This window comes from Pristis pectinata, chromosome 2, assembly GCF_009764475.1.
Source record: "Pristis pectinata isolate sPriPec2 chromosome 2, sPriPec2.1.pri, whole genome shotgun sequence".
NCBI lineage: Eukaryota > Metazoa > Chordata > Chondrichthyes > Rhinopristiformes > Pristidae > Pristis > Pristis pectinata.
The window spans coordinates 22,832,007-22,849,722 of record NC_067406.1 but is presented as its reverse complement, the minus strand read 5'-3'; the positions used below and the strand labels follow the sequence as shown (position 1 = coordinate 22,849,722).

At 43.1% G+C, this 17,716-nt stretch overlaps 1 long non-coding RNA gene across 1 annotated transcript; it reads right to left on the bottom strand.

The window, feature by feature from the left end:
* Nucleotides 1-2,848: 2,848 nt before the first annotated feature.
* Nucleotides 2,849-16,328, bottom strand: LOC127567498 (uncharacterized). Its single transcript, XR_007955886.1, has 3 exons — nt 16,135-16,328; nt 13,944-14,135; nt 2,849-2,954 (listed from the first exon to the last, which is right to left on the bottom strand). It is a non-coding gene; the product is annotated as an uncharacterized LOC127567498 (long non-coding RNA).
* Between the last annotated feature and the right edge of the window lie 1,388 nt (nt 16,329-17,716).

Sequence of the window (17,716 nt, the reverse complement as noted above, 5' to 3'; positions counted from 1 at the left end):
ATAGTTGCTGAGGTGTCTAGGAATGGGAGTCATGGTCTTACGCAAGAGGGCTGTGTATGTTCAGTTCAATGACAGATAGATTTTTGGATCTTAAGGGAATGAAGGGATATTGGGCTGTAGAGGAATATTTCTCTGAGGTAAAAGATTTGGCATGTTACTGAATAACAGAACAGATGAAGGGCCAAATGGCCTGCCCTTGCTTCTGCCTCTTAAGTTTTTAATTGGACAGAGTTGTACTACCAATGAGAAGAAGCTATTTCTATTAAGCTGTGCACAGTGCTAATGCAGTGGGAATGACAGAGTCAAATAAAAGGTTATGGGCATTCTTTCCAGGATTTCGAGGAGCTGCATTGATGTCTCCTAATCTGTCACAAAGGCATATCATACACCCATGACTAAGCTTATTAAAGGCAGCCTGGAATTCCACGGTTGAAAGAGAAAGGGAAAAAAAATCTAAAACTGAAATTTAAATAAATGAGATATGCAGACGAATGAGTCTGGAGCAGAAAATAACAGTGCAGAAAAGGTCACTCAACAAACTAAATGAAGGGATCGGGTGAGGTGTCAGTGCAAAGTTATAATAGACTATGCATTGCTTAATACTGAAGCTGAAGTTAAAAACCGTGACTCAATTGGCATTTTACTGCAAAGCTGGTACCAAATTTAAATTTAATCAAATTTAAATCATTAGAGAAAAGAGGTTCCCATGTGCTATTTTATTGTCTTCTACTTGTTCTATTTTTTTGCGTGTGGAAAAGGCAACTAGTTAACACCGATAGACTATTGTTGGATGAACCCATTTGCTCTGCGTATGTACTATGTACTACTTCACCTCATTTTAGCAAACTTCTTTTTAATTCATTCAATGCAGTTCAAAAGTATTAGGGTTTAGGTTATAACATTACTAAATCAGCACCTCATAGACTGTATATGCCACAGTTTGTAAATCTGTAAAGCATGCCAATATGAACCTAGAGTGCATGTCCTGGGTCAGCACTGCTTATGTTTCCCATGACATTATGTCTCCCAGTAAGCCTGATGCAATGCCACTGGATTTCCACACAAAGCAGTTTTTCTGGCTGAAAGGAGCAATTTACCTCAATATTTTGGCCTGGCAGTCAGCTTTCAACACAAGCAGTGACAGAGGCTTAATGTTTTTTTATTCTCAATCAGAATGGAGATAGGATCATATAGGGTGAATGTTAAATGTACCATAGATTGGACAGGAAAACAGTCCCAACATGCTCTCTCTGATTCACATCAGCACCTATTTTCTCTTGCTGGTCAAAGGTTCATGAGTCTGACAATAGTTCCCAAGGATTGGAGGTCTTGACAAATCTTGCAGAAGAATTGTGAGTTTGGTGTGTAAATTGAATTACGGTACGCTTGGCCTGTGGTTGTCAGGGAGATCCTGAGGCCTGTGAGCAAGTTCTTGGTGATTTTTCATACCGTCTTGAAAACTGTGAAATTGAGGCTCAGTGGGTTGCTGCCTGGGACAAGGCCTTAGTTTCAATTTTGTCTTTAACAGATATGGTGCACAGGAGAAGCATGGGACAGAGGGCAAATTTGTCTGAAATAGATATGACAAATCACATTGATTTTCAAACAATTTAATTGATGGCTGTATCACGTTTCAACTCTCTTTATTCTTGGCTCTGCGTATATAAAATGTATATCATTCTTGGCCATTCTAAATGTGTGTGTGGGCTAAATATTATATACCAGCTAAATCAATCTCCTTTTTTCCTGGTGAGTCCTGGGACTACTATAGTTTCAGGCTGCATTTCAAAATATATAGTTCATAAAATTTTCTTTGAGGTTCTTTGAAAGCTGCTTTTATATTAGGCTAACTGCTGTTTTTGTACTGGGTTTCCCTGGCGAAAGGCCTTAACAAATCTAAGCTTGCTTTGGAGTTGCTTCCAGCACTGGTTTTGCAAAAGTTAAAGGCACCTAAAGATATGATCAGTCCATAGGTGTTGGCTTGAGTTGGCCCTGTATTGGAAGAAAGGCTTACATTTATGTGACACCTTTTGCAATCTCACCTTGGCCTAAAGGTGCTTTGCAACCATTGAAGTACTTTATGAAGTGTGTTCCCTGTTGTAAAGTACTACAGTGAAATTCTGATAATCCGGCACCCTTGGGATTTTGGTGGTGCCAGAGAGACAAATTTTCCAGGCTATTGGATGCTACTCACTTTTATTCCATTTTTTTTTACATGTGACACAATAGTATATGTTTTCCAGTGAACCCGGTAAGTATAAAGGGATTGAAAAGATGAGTCCCAGTGAGTTTAAAGGGAACGTGGGAAACAGAACCAAGCAAGTTTCAGCTTGTAAATTTCAGCTTGTATGTTTTAGCTCGTCAAACAAGTAAAAATATATCAGCACTCCACACCCTGGCCCACACTCTGGACTCTGGCTCCAGCCATCAGCTGACCCATGTTCCTGACCCTAACCCAGCTCGAACTTGATTCTAACTTTGCAGTTCTGGGGTTAATGAAGACGTCATCTACTAAGGAGCGAGTCAGTTGCCAAACCATTGGGATTTCTGAGCAAGTGGATACTGGATTATCAGAGCTTTACTGCAATTGGCCTGGGCAAGTAGTACACAACAAGATCCCAAGGACAGTGATGTGGATAAGTATTAGGTAGTGATGTTGGTTGAGGGTTAAATCTTGTGCTGACCATCTGCTTTCTCTTGTCCACAGGATGGCACCTCTGACAGTGCATTACTTCTTCAGTCAGGGCCACCCAGCAGGGGCATAGCAAACCCGCCCCTCCTAATGATCTAAAAACACCCTTTGGTGCTATCTGTTAATTCGGAGCATGAAGAAAATTATAACCACTTACCTCCAATCAACATTCTAATGTAGTTCAGCACCCTCACCCAGCAGTGAGTCCAGCGTGGAATGGGTCAGGTCGTTCTGTGTTGCAAGGAGTCAGCTGACCTTATGGCTAAAAATGAGCATATTTGAGTCCCATAGGTGCATGTGTACCCTTGAATATGTATCATCTGAGTATGCCCTCCAAAGACAGTCAGATTTAAACTCTTGCACATGTTCCCATCCCCAGTCCTGCATCAAAGTCCAGATTTTGTTCTCAGTTCTCTGCTGTGGAATTTGAACTCACAACAACAGCAACAACACTCAAGAAGCCTAACACCATTCAGACAAAGCAACTCCTTTGATTGACCCCCTTCTACCTTCTTAACCATTCATTCCCTCCACCACCCACACACACCACATGCCGTAATGTGTGCCATTCACCTTTGGGTTCACCAGTAGTTTGTCTTGGACCAACCATGTAGACGCTATGGCCAAGAAAGTGCACAGCACCTCTACTTCCTCAGAAGGCTAAGGAAAGTCAGCATGTCCCCATTGACCGTCATCAATTTTCAGAGAAAGCATCCTACCCAGATGCATCACAGCTTGGTATGGAAACTGATCTGCCCAAGACAGTAAGAAACTGCTGAGAGTTGTGGACACAGCTCAGTCCATCACCAAAACCAGCCTCCCCTCCGTGGACTCTGTCTACATTTCTTGCTGCCTCGGGAAAGTAGCCAACATAATCAAAGACCCCTCCCACTCCGGTCATTCTTTCTTCTCACCCCTTTCATTGGGCAGAAGATATTAAAGCCTAAAAGCACGTACCACCAGGCTCAAGGACAGCTTCTATCATGCTCTTATAAGACTCTTGAACTGACCTCTCGAACAAAAACAAAAGAGCTGGTCATTGACTTCAGGAAAGGGGGCAGTGTACATGCACCTGTCTACATCAATGGTGCTGAGGTTGAGAGGGTTGACAGCTTCAAGTTCCCGGGAGTGAACATCACCAACAGTCTGTCCTGGTCAAATCACGTAGAAGCCACAGCCAAGAAAGCTCACCAGCACCTCTACTTCCTCAGGAGGCTAAAGAAATTTGGTTTGTCCACTTTGACTCTTACCAACTTTTACAGATGCACCATAGAAAGCATCCTATCTGGATGTATCACAACTTGGTATGGCAACTGCTCTGCCCAAGACCACAAGAAACTGCAGAGAGTTGTGGACACAGCCCAGCGCATTACGGACACCAGCCTCCCCTCCTTGGACTCTGTCTTTACCTCTCGTTGTCTTGGTGAAGCAGCCAGCATCGTCAAAGACCCCACCCACCCAGGACATTCTCTCTTCTCTCCACTTCCATCAGGGAGAAGATACAGGATCCTGAGGGCACGTACCACCAGACTTAAGGACAGCATCTACCCCACTGTGATAAGACTATTGAACAGTTCCCTTATACAATGAAATGGACTATGACCTCACGATCTACCTTGTTGTGACCCCACACCTTATTGCACTGCACTTTCTCTGTAGCTGTGACACTTTACTTACCTCTCCCATCCATGTATCTATCCACTGTCTATCATCTGTCACATGTATCAAATCTTTGTCACTAATGCCACCTAACTAAATAAAAAATTGAACTTTCAGACTCAGAGGTGAGATAGTTACAACTGAAGTTTTGTGGAGATTATTGAAGGCCTAGAACACATTGATAATAGCTGGTCTCTGATCATTTTATCTATTAGTTTTACATTAGATATTGCAAATCCATCCTTTCATAAGTGAAAGTGAGGAGATTAGACACCAGATTCAGTGTTCTGAATTCAGTGGCATAGTGTAGTAAAGATCCCAAACTCAACCTCTCACACTGTACCTCTCACACTGTACCTGCAAATCTGTACCTTTCATGCTGTACCTCTCACACTATACCTTTCATGTTGTACCTTTCATACTGCATCTATCACACTGTACCTCTCACACTGTACCTCTCAAGATGTACCTTTCATGCTGTACCTCTCACACTGTACCTCTCACATTGTACCTCTCATGCTTTACCTCTCAGGCTGTACCTCTCACACTGTACCTCTCATGCTGTACCTCTCATGCTTTACCTCTCAGGCTGTACCTCTCACACTGTACCTGTCACGCTGTAAAGGTTATACATCCTGAGCTGAGGTTCTGATTCCACTGTCATTTTTCCACCAAAGTAATTGGAGCTTGGCTGACTGAAAAACCAGGTCCCAGATAACCCTGCCAAACTGCCATGTTGCCTCCTCAAAAAAACAGTAATTTACGCTGCACTTTTAGAAAAATCTGCCCAGGAACCATGGATTATCCTGAAGGTCAAAACTACAGGATCATCTCCATGAGGCAGAGTTATGTCCCTTCATCAGAGAGGCTCCAGATTACTGGGAGCTCAAATCCCATCAAGCAACTCTTGAAATGATATTATATGGAATGGAACTGAATGTCTGACGATGAGGACAACTGGTGCCCAATGTTTAACCTTTGACTGAAATTCAACTTTCCGCAAGAATCTCATGTTGTAATTTCAAGCGTGGGCTGATAAGTGACAAGTAAAACTCATACCACAAAAATGCAAGGCAATGACTGTCTCCAGCAAGAGAGAGTTTAACTACCATTCTTGATATTCAATGGCATTACCATTGCTATGTCCCCACCATCAATATATTGGTGATCACTACTGACCAGAGACTCAACTTGAATCAGCCACACTGTAGCTACAATAGCAGGTCAGAGATTGGGTATTCTAAAGCAAGGGACTCATCGGGATGAATACAGCTCCAACAACACACAAGGAGCTCAACACCTTCCAAGACAAAGCAGCCCATTTGAGTGGAGCCCCATCCAGCACTCCAATCATTTATTCCTTCCACCACCAGCGTGCAGAAGCTGCAGTGTATACTAGCTATAAAAAGTCCTGTAGTTACTTGCAAAGACTACTTCAATGGCTCCTCCAAAACACATGAACTCTACAACCAAGAAGGAAAAGGGCTGCAAGCAGCTGGGAACTCCACCACTTGCAGGTTCTCCTTCAAGTCACACACCATCCTGACATGAAACATCTTGCCAGCCCTTCATCATCACTGGGTCTAAATCCTGGAGCCCCCTGCCCAACAGTATTGCCTTCACCAGGAGGACTACAACGTTTCACAAGAGTAGCTTGCCACTTCCTTCTCAGCGGCAATTAAGGGTGAGCCTTAAATTAGGTCTTACCAGCAACACTGAGATCCCAAAAAATATGTGATAAAGAAATTGGAACCATATACCTAAAGTTATCAACACACACTGGTAACTGTAAAATGGAAAAGCTGTGTGGTTCCAGAAGCTAAGTAGCTATTGATAAGTTTTGCCTCATGTTCAAGGTCTGTGCTATGCATGGGCTAGCTGCAACGTGTTCATTAATTAGAAGACAGTGAATGGATTGAGCTGCTATCCAACATTAAACATCATCTGGAAGTGTTATGGTTGGATCAGGGTTATACATGAGTCGGAGGTTCTATAGAAGTGCAGATTTGGCTTGTGTCAATGCTTTAACTACACTCCCCTTTATTTAACAATTCAACCACACCATGAAAAAGAGAAAACAGGGTGGCATTTAACCAGGCCACAGAAACTGACACAAAAGGAAAGGTTTAATTTTATTCATTTTAATTTTTTCCACTTCCTTCTCTTAGTGCCAGTTTCATCTTACCCACTCACTTTGAGGGATTGCTGGAAGCTTCCTGGCCATTTATTTTCATGGATGAGACATGAAAAGAAAATTTTTGTTGTGTCCTTTGACCAATAAGACCATAAAACCATATGATATAGGAGCAGAATTAGGCCATTTGGCCCATTGATTCTGCCCCACCATTCAAACATGGCTGATTTTTTTTTCTCATCCCCATTCTCTAGCCTTCCCTCTGTAACCCTTAACCTCCTTGCTAATCAAGAACTTATCAATCTCTGCCTTAACTGCGCCCAATGACTTGGCCTCCACAGCCCTCCGTGGTAACAATTTCCACAAATTCTTCTGGCTGAAGAAATTCCTCCTCATCTGTTCTTAAGGGATGTCCCTTTATTCTGAGGCTGTGCCCTCAGATTCTAGACTCTATTAATGGAAACATCCACTCTATCCACCTAACTAGCACTCATCAAGTATTCACCTGCACTCACCTGGAATGGCTCTTGGGGTGAAACCTTCAACTAGCTGGAGGGACAAGACAAACTTGAGGTTGAACTCCTCAGAGCAAAGAGCATCTTCAGAGGCAGGTAAGCATCTTTGGCACGTTTGGGGATCCTCTGGCAATACGTCTCCAACTCCTCTGGATGAGTGGGTATCAGTTGCCATGTTCTGTTCTTTTCTATCCATTTACGACCGGGATATCAGCTCCAATGTATCATCTTCCTGCACTTTTGCCACTATCTCTTCTGCTTCCCAAGGATCCATGCTTTGTTTCCTGACATTTCTCTTCTACATGCTACCCTTCAACTTCATCATCTGAAAGCTCAGCATCGGCTCCCACATGTGCACTTGAGGCACCCACTCAACCTCACCACCACTCCTTGAACATCTCTACTCTTTTTAAATTGTCAAACTCTATGACAGTCAGTACTGGACAAGTATAAATTTCCTCCAACCAAACATTAGGAAGGTATAATCCATTGCCTTTGATGCTTCACACAATCTTCATTCACCAGTCATTGACTCTGATCCTCTCCTTATCAAGTGTCTGAAAATGAAGCAGACTGTTCACAGTCCTATTGTTCAAGAACAGTCTATGTTCTATTAGATGCATGAATGATAGAGAAATGGGGAGCTATGAGGGAGGGAAGGGTTAAACGTCAGCACAACATTGTGGGCCGAAAGGCCTGTACTGGGCTGTCGCTTCTTGAACTAACCTGCACAAGCCTAATCACTACCTCAGTATAGCAACACTACGACTACTTTGATCACTTTGCACTACAATGGACTTTGTCTTCTTTTGTTCTAATGGAAGAACGAACTTGAAGGCAGAGTACAAGGTTAATGGCAGGTTTCTTAGCAGTGTGGAGAAACAAAGGGATCTTGGGGTCCAAGTCCATAGATCCCTCAAAGTTGCTGCACAAGTTGATAGGGTGGTTAAGAAGGCGTATGGTGTGTTGGCCCTCATTAGTCGGGGGATTGAGTTCAAGAGCCATGAGGTAATGTCACAGCTCTATAAAACTCTGGTTAGACCACACAGAGTATTGTGTTTAGTTCTGGTCACCTCATTATAGGAAGGATGTGGAAGCTTTAGAGAGGGCGCAGAGGAGATTTACCAGGATTCTGCCTGGATTAGAGAACACGTTTTATGAGGAAAGGTTGAGTGAGCTAGGGCTTTTCTCTTTGGAGTGATGCAGGATGAGAGATGAATAAGATTATGAGGGGCATAGATAGAGTGGACAGCCAGCACCTTTTCCCCAGGGTGGCAATGGCCAATACCAGAGGACATCAGTTTAAGTTCAGAGGAGGAAAGTTCAGGGGAGGTGTCAGAGGTAGTTTCTTTACACAGAGAGTGGTGGGTGCCTGGAATGGAATACCGGGGGTGGTGGTAGAGGCTGATACAATAGGGACATTTAAAAGACTCTTAGATAGGCACATGGGAGTAAGTAAAATGCAGGGTTATGGACTGTGCAGGAGGGAAGGGTTGGATTGATCAAGGAGTAGGTGTTTATATAGGTCGGCACAACATCGTGGGCTGAAGGGCCCGTTCTGTGCTGTACTGTTCTATGTTCTACGTTCTAGTTTATGTTTAATTTATGTTTTTCATGTGAATGCAGCTTATCTGATGCTACGTGCCTGTGATGCTGCTGCGACTTGTTTTTCATTGCACCTGTGCACACACGTACTTGTGCATATGACAATGAACTCGACTTTGATTTTGATTTTGGCCTTGAGCTGCATTTTGACAGCATATACCCGCTTTGTTACATTGCGTAAGCTCAACTCTGCCTCCACTCATCCACTGAAGAAGCCCTCATCTGTGCCTCTGTTATCTTTAGACCTGATCGTTGCACATGCTCCCAGCTGGATCCCCTCATTCTCTCTTCCAAAGCTCTGCTGTCCCTGTTCTAACTCACACCAGTCTGTATAATCACTCTGTTATTTGAAGTACATGGGTTCCCATTCAGAAAACACCTCGAGATAAAACTTCCCATCCTTGGTTTCTCCACCTCCCTATTGTCAGTGCTCCTTCTGTTACGTCATTTGGTTATCCTGAGATAAATCACTTTGCATTTGTGGCTGTGCCTTCTGTTGCCAAGGCACCAGATTCTGGACTTATGTCCATAAACCCTCTGCCTCTACCTCTCTATTCACCTTCTAAACATTTCTTGAATCGTATCTCTTTGACCAGGGCTTTGATCATCAACAATAACACCTACAAATATGGCTCAGTGTTAAAATTTTGTTTCATAGCCTTGGGATGCTTTTGCTATTTTAAAGGCTCCATGTGAATGGGGTTTGGGGTTTTTATTTTGATGGAGACCTCCTTGGCCACAAGAATAACTTCTGGGCTTGGGGAGTATGCACTGTTGACCATAGAATGCTGGTTCCATGTTAGAGTGGGTTGGAGGGTCCGGGTATGTCCACTTACACTATAAAGGGAGTCATTGAGATGCTTGACCAGGCAAAGCACACCTCACAAAGAGAGCATTCTTCTTCCAGTTTGCCCTTCCTGAAGAAAAAATTATCCACCAAGTTATTCATTAAGCTGGCCACCTCCAGTGGTGTCACTGTTAAAGTGGCAGAGAGCAGAGTGGTATTCAGGTCTGCCCTATTGGGACTGTCCATGAGGATCATAATGTTCTGGGTCACAAACACATACCGAGCAACATCCAGCTTCAGAGTACAGTAAGGCGAAAGCATTGCGCTGTTGGAAGAGTCATCTTTCAGATGAAGCAATTAATAAAGACCCAAATGCACCTTCAGGTAGATGGGATAAAACCACAGGTGTTTCCCTGACTGAAGGACAATCCCTCTCATCAGCCACACCAAATCTGATCCCTTATTTCACTTGATGGTGGGATTCAAGCCTTTCAAGAGATTATATAAATTAGGCCTTTTCCTTCCCTGCAATGTACCTCCATTTGCCTGTCTTTCTCATGAGCTACATGTGCATTTCCAACATGATTCCAGATTTCCTGCAGTAGCTTTTTTACTCTCTAATCTCTAAATGATTCTGCTAATTCAGGATAAAATTTGGAAGTAGCTTCACCATCTTTAGTGTGCTGACCATTCAAAACAGTTGGTAAACATTTCACCCCTGAATCGGGATTTTGTAGTGAAGTGTTATACTTGGATCAGGTTGCCTGTATAATGAGAGTAAATGGCTCGCGCTTGGGGACATTGGAACTCTGCACTTGGGTGTTTTGCTTGGATCTGGTACATATTTATGTATAGAGCATTAATACATTATTTTCAGGGAAAAAGTACCTGAGGGGATTGGGCTGTGCTATATATTGATATTATTTTAGCTTAATTAAATTGAAATCCACTTGGGGTACAGTCGGGAAGTTGTGGCTGTGAGTGGGTGTGGATCATGCAGAGTAAGAACACATTCAGCTTGATCTTTAGTGTGCACTGAGTGAGCTATTCTCAGCCTCGGCACCAATTTCGGAGATGACAAAGTTACTCCAGCCTCCACTCACACATCTGGGGACTGGTATCTAAAGTGAAAGAGACGATCCTGTCAAGCCTGACATCAAAGCCATCATACTTCACAGACAACATGCCAGTTTTCCTCAGAGATTTGGTATGTCACCAAATTTCTATAGATGTACGGTGGAGAGCATTCTGACTGGTTGCATCACAGCCTGGTATGGAGGCTCCAATGCGCAGGATCGCAAGACGCTGCAGAGGGTTATAGACTCAACCAGCTCCATCACAGGCACAACCCTCCCCACCATCGAGGACATCTTCAAGAAGGCATCATCCATCATTAAAGACCCTCACCATCAGATTTCTGAACAGTCCATGAAAAAGGTAGTATTCGTGCATTCATGGACCGTTCAGAAATCTGATGGCAGAAGGGAAGAAGCTGTTTCTGAATCATTGAGTGTAGGTCTTCAGGCTCCTGTACCTCATCCCTGATGGTAGTAACAAGAAGGGGGCATGTCCCAGATGGTGAGGGTCCTTAATGATGGCTGATGCCTTTTATAAGTCAGTAGAAAAGCGAAGGCTAGTAAGGGTATGTGGGGGCCCCTTACAGATAGAGACAGGAGAATTTATAAGGATATGACAGAGGAATTAAACAACTACTCTGCACCTGTTCTTCATAGAAGGAGACACACAAAACCTGCATATATATTAGAGATTCAAGGGTCTAGTGAAAGAAAGAAACTGAAGAAAATAACTATTAGTCAAAATTAGTACTAAAGAAGTTGGTGAGATGGAAAGCTTGAAAGAGATACTGGCTGCTTTGGTTGTTATCTTCTTAGGTTCTGTAAGACACTGGAATTATTCCTGTGGATTGGAGGGTAGCAAATATGACCCCACTTTTTAAGGAGGGAGAGGGAAAACATGGAACTACCAACTTGTTAGCCTAACGTCAGTGGTAGGGAAAATGCTGGAGTCTATAATGAAGGATGAAATTACAGAACACCTTAGAAAGAATAGAAATGATTGAGCAGAGTCACCATGGATTTATGAAGGGAAAATCATGCTTGATTAATCTGCTGGAGCACTTTGAAGGTGTGACCAGTAGATTAGTAAGGGGGAACCACTGGATGTGGTGTACTGTATTTGGATTGCCAGAAGATTTTTGACAACAGGTCCCACACAGGAAATTGGTTAACAGGGTTTGAACACATAGAATTGGGGGTAATGCACCAACATGGATTGAGAATTGGTATCGGACAGAAAGCAAATAGTTGGAATAAATTGATGACACAAGAGACCGCAGATGCTGGGATCTGGAGCAACAAACAATCTGCTGGAGGAACTCAGCGGGTCGAGCAGCATCTGTGGGTAATAAGGAATTGACGACATTTCAGGTCGAAACCCTCCATTAGGTCAAAAGCCTTCATCTTTCCTCCCACAGATGCTGCCAAGTTCTTCTAGCAGATTGTTTGTTGCTTGGAATAAATTGATGGCTATCACACTGGCAGCTTGTGACTTGTGGAGTACCACAAGGATCAGTACTTGAGCCACAGCCATTCACAGTCGATATCAGTGAAATGGTTGAGAGGGTGAAATGCCATCTTTCCAAGTTTGCTGATGATATGAAACTTGGTGGAGGAGGATGTAAAGAGACTTTAAGGGGATTTAGACAAGTAGAGTGAGTGGGCAAGAACATCTCAGATGGAATATAAGGTGGAAAAATATGAGTTCATCTGTTTTTGTGCCCAAAACAGAAAAGCAATTTGTTAAAAGTTGAGAGAATAGATGTTCAAAGGGATGTAGGTATAATTGCACACCAGTCACTGAAGGCAGATGATTAGGAAGCAAATGATGCACCAGCTTTTGATACAAGACATCAAGGTGTTCTGCCCTCTGGTTCACTGCTGCATCAGTATAATCAAGGCTCCCTGATCCAGGAGGAACACTTACATTACCTTCCCATGGACGTAGCAACACAAAGATTCAGACTAGTTCAGATTAGCTTATTACTATATACACCAGGGTGCAATGAAATTCCTTGCTCGTGTGAAGCTCACAGAGTTAACAGAACACATGGTAATAAAAACACAATTATAAATACAGCGACAAGTGCAAAACAGCAAAATGGTGCAAAGAGTGTAGTGCGATCTGAAGTAACGCAAAGAAGAAATGTTGAAGTGACAATAAGGGAATAACCAGGAGCAGTAGAACTAAGAGGCTGAGAACTTGGCAGCACCACCGGGAAGGGGATGTGAAAGACGTGATTGGTTCAGAAGCCTGATAGCAGTGGGGAAGAAGCTGTTCTTGAGTCTGGACGTTTGGGCTTTCAAGCTCCTGTATCTTCTCCCAGAAGGTACAAGAGAGAGAAACGGGAACAGCCAGGGGACAGGCATCCTTGCCAATACTATTAGCCTTCCTGAAGCAGCACACCGTGAAGATGGATTGGATGGAAGGAAGTCCTGAGCCTGTGATGGACTGGACAGTGTTTACCGCTCTCTGCAGGTTCTGTCAGTCTAGAGCAGAGCAGTTGCCATACCAGGCTGAGATGCAACCCCACAGGATACTTTCTATAGCACATCCGTAGAAGTTTGAGAGAATCCTCACTGACAAGCCGAAGCTTCTCAGACACCTAAGAAGGTACATTCACTGATGTGCTTTCATGATCACCACATCAGTATGAAGGGCTCAGTTTTGCAGGTTTCCCCAAGGAGGAACAGTAACTCGAAACATATGGTCTCCATCAGCAGTTTACTCATTCACTCAATACCCCGCTTGTTGGTGACCACAGGCAGTGCAGGTCTGTGCCAGTTTCCTGGCAGCAGTCATGATTTATTCCATCAGCACTAGCCTTGCGTGCTTCCTTTATTCCAATGAGACCGTCAGGATACAGGTTGGCTATTAGGCCAAGTCTTGTGGCTCCTATCAGGAATCCACAAGAACCTCGTGAATCATTATCAAGCAGCAAGCATGCTCAAGTAATGTTTCAGCTGCCAAGGTCAATCGACAGGAGTTTTTATAGTGCATCCATGATCCGTCTATAGTCGTCCTACATATCTTTGCGGGATCAACCTCTCCCACTACTGAGAGCACCACTGACCACCAGGATCTCTTGCTCATCCAAAAGAGTATCATTTGATCCATTCCTCATTGCAACAACACATTCTTTGCCAATGGTCTTAGCCTTGTTTCCTCTATCACTAGGCCTAGCCCACTCTAGTTATTCCTCTACAGAAAGTGTGATGCTGGTGCAGTGTTTGAATTACCAGAGACCTGAGTTCAAATCCTACCCTGGCAGCTGTGGAGTCATCGAGTCATATAGTCATACAGCAGGGAAACAGGCCATTCAGTCCAACTGGTCCACGCTGACCAAGATTCCCATCCAAGCTAATCCCATTTGCCCACATTTGGCACATATCCCTGTGGCATTTAAAGTCAGTTAATAATCTGGAGTTCCAAAAATAAAACTAGTCTTTCGGGATAATTTTTGTGAAAACCCACCTGGTTTACTAACGCTCTTAAGGGAAAGAAATCTGCAATCTTTACTTGGTGTGGCCTGCACGGTAGTATAGTGGTTAGTGTAACGCTATTACAGCACCAGCGACTCCGGTTCAATTCCAGCCGCTGTCTACAAGGAGCTTGTATGTTCTTCCCGTGTCTACGTGGGTTTCATCGAGGTGCTCCAGTTTCCTCCTGCATTCCAAAGACATACAGGTTAGGAAGTTGTGGGCATGCTATGTTGGCGCTGGAAGTGTGGCGACACTTGCGGGCTGCCCCCAGAACATTCTGCGCAAAAGGTGCATTTCACTGTGTATTTCGATGTACATGTGACTAATAAAGATCTTATCTTATATATGATTCCAGACCTATTGCAATGTGGTTGACTCGAAAATGGCTGAGCGAGCAAGCCAGGGGCAATTAATACAATAAATGCTGGCTTTGCCAATCACATCCACCTCATGAGTAATGAATAAATAAATAAAATGTTGTGCCCAGCTTTCTTCTGGAAGTGTGTTAGTAACATGCTCGTGAGGTCACTGACTGCTATACTCAAACAGTTGGTGTTTAATGTCTAAGGTGTTTTGGGGGGTGGTGCAATGGTGGTGGAAGTAGGGAGTGAATAAGCGGAACGTGTGGGAAATAAGGGAGAATTATTGTGAGTAATAACAGAACAAGAGGACAAAGTAAAAGCAGGTTCTTTGCCTTCACAAGGTCATTGAATTTGTCTCAGCGTTACAGCCCTGCCTTTGAGAGATAAAATCCCACCTATTAGCTCAATGATCTCTCCACTGAGGCAGAATTGGAGAATGTTTTGTTACCCTTTTGCTTCCCCCACTATCCCTGGGGAGAAGCAGGAGTTGCCTCCTTTTGTTCACTGCCTGGACTACTGTCTCCAGTCTGGCTTCACAGGAACTTTGAGGGCCCCTCCACAGGGCTTCCACGTCAGAGCTCCGACCCCAAATTCCAGGTTAATTCTCCCGTGGAATTCCGAGGTAGTGCGTCACTGTTAAAGGTGCTGTTTTTTGATTGAGACATTTAGCTAAGTTTTCCTCACACTTGGTCACAAAGGACCTTATGTCCTCGTAGGCAGAATTTTCCCAGTGTCCTGGCCAACATTTATTTTCAACCAACAGATTATCATCTCTTTATCAGCATTGTTTGTGGGAACATACTGTGTGCAACTGAGCTCTTGAGGCTCCTATATTACAGAAGTAACTGCCTCTCTGGAGTACTTCACTGGATTGTTCTATGGGGCCAAAGTTGACATTAAATACAAAATCCGTGTTTGTTTATTCATTTCTTCTATCATCTTCCTTTCTGCCTACAGGAAGAATGCCTTCCTCTTGAGGAAGTGCTGGCTACTGTTGGATTCAACCATTTTAATTAGTTTTTTAACATGTATAATGTTTAATACATCTCAAGTGGCCGCACAAGGAATGGCCATTTCCTAGCTTATTGGTTTGTCCATCAGGTGACTATGTGTGTTCTCATTGGTTGGTTTGGCCACTGGTATCTAACAGGTTTCCTGATTGGACTATTGTTAGCTAAGGAGTACCTCTTATCTCAGGTATAAAAGGTGTCATTTTTTGTTAATCCTCCTCTTGCTCCCTTCCCCTGCACCCCCCCACCTCCCCCGCCCCCCCCCAACCATCACCACCCCCACCGGTCCTAGTTCATCTTTAGTTCCTTTTGTCTCAGCTCATCTACCAGTGGTAAAGTCATGTGCTCTGTGACTGTTGCTTTGTTTTAAACTTTTCCAATAGAACTTTGTGAAGCACCAAGTTGTTTTCAACTCATTCCTGGACTCCTGAAAGAACCTGCGGATTTGAAAATAACCGGATCCGACACTACCTTTAAATTTTCTAATCTCTTGCATCCAATGAGGAGTGCCAACAACACATCGAACTGCTTAGAATGAGCTGCTGGTACCAATCTCATGTGTCTCCTGCACCATCCTTCACAGGAGGCATATTGTAGTCCAGCAAATGCCCATCCCAAGGGTGCAGTCAAATTTCTATCTTCACAACATGGTTCTCTAAATCCTTATATCTTTCAAGATCGTAAACAATTCATGACAATTAGGACACTCTGGAAACAATAACTTCTAATTTAATAAACAACTGTGCTATTTTGCAGGATGCTAACCGATTTATGTTGAACATCTATGCATTTTCCTTTTACAGTGACTCACCAATGGTGCGTAATGCATCTCATCTTGCCGTAAACCTTGTTTTGTTCAATTCAGAGTCGGTGCCCTGGGCCTGGGAGTGGAGAGATTGCTGGTTTTGCTGCTGTGAATGCCCAGTAGGCTTGCCTGAAGAGCACACATGTATGGACATAGTGTATCAAGGCTGGACCCTCATGTCTCTTTCCCAGTTGGATGGAACTGACCACTCATTCTCACCAACCTGGGCTCATGCACACTGTGTGTTACCGTGGGGTGAGGCTGCTGATTTGTGCTGCATTGTGAGTCACTGCCTTTAGCAAAAGGAGAGTTCATCAGAGTTAAAAAACTCCTCTAAAGCCAAACGTAATCTTTTAATTGATAAGATGACTCATGAATTAATGAGCAGTGACACGACGCCATGTGCTCATGTCCCAGTGCTAAATTCAATGTTTAGACCTGTTTAATGTTTAACTGAGGTAAAGCTGTTACCACTGCCGGAACCTTGATGGCTGCCTGCACAGGTGAACTAGTCAATATTTATCCCTCAATCAACATGGTTAAAAGAGATGATCTGGTCTTTACCACATTGCTGTTTGTGGGATCTTGATATGCATCCATAAGATGTCCTGATGTTGTCTAAAAGCTCTGAAAATGCAATTTTCTCTGCACTTTCCTTTCAATTTGTTTTAAAAGAAATCAATTGCACTTCTCATTCAGTTGCAATGTGGTCCAGCAGAATATATGGGGAAGAGTACAGAGGGCACAGGATCGTTAACACACATCTCTTTGACTTACATGGAAGATGAATGATATGTTTTATGCAGAAGTGATTCTGTGACTGCTGGTCTTTACTATACTATAATTATTATTTAATATTTTTATTATTATTATTAAATTCTTTCTTTCTCAAGTCTGACAGAGGGTCTTTGACCTGAAACATTAACTGTGTTTTTCTTCCCAATGATGCATCTTGACCAGCTGAGTATTTCCAGCATTTCCTGGTTTTATATCACAGACAATTCTCTCTTTGTTCTACACATCCTCCCCTACATTCCCTCCTACTGAGAACCTGTTTGCATTGCTCTCTTTCCCAGTTCTGACAAAGGGTCGCAAAAACATTGACTGTTTCTCTTTCCACAGATGCTGCCTGACCTGCTGAGGTTTTTCAGCATTTTCTTAATAGCATGATCTTAAGATAATTCCTACCTTCTCCTGCCCCCATCTTTCAATTAGGATTTGACCAATAATGACTTTGTAAGAGCACACTGAAAAAAGGTGTTATAATTGACTCCAATTAAGTACAAAAATACTGGAAAGTGAAGTGCAGTCTTGACAAAACCTGTATTCTTTCATAGGGACATCTCAAGAATCTCTATTGAACAATCCTGCTGTTCATATTATTCTTAATTAAAAAGAGATAGGCAGGCTGAAAGTGTGAATACATTTTCAAATGATCTGGATGCATAGGTTGGAACATAAACATTCACCTTTGGAAATAAGCAAAAATTTGGTGTAAAGTCAACCTTTACAATCAGAAAAGTAAAATTCTGCAGGTGCTGGAAACATGAAACACTCAACAGGTCAGGCTGCATCTGTGGGGAGAGAA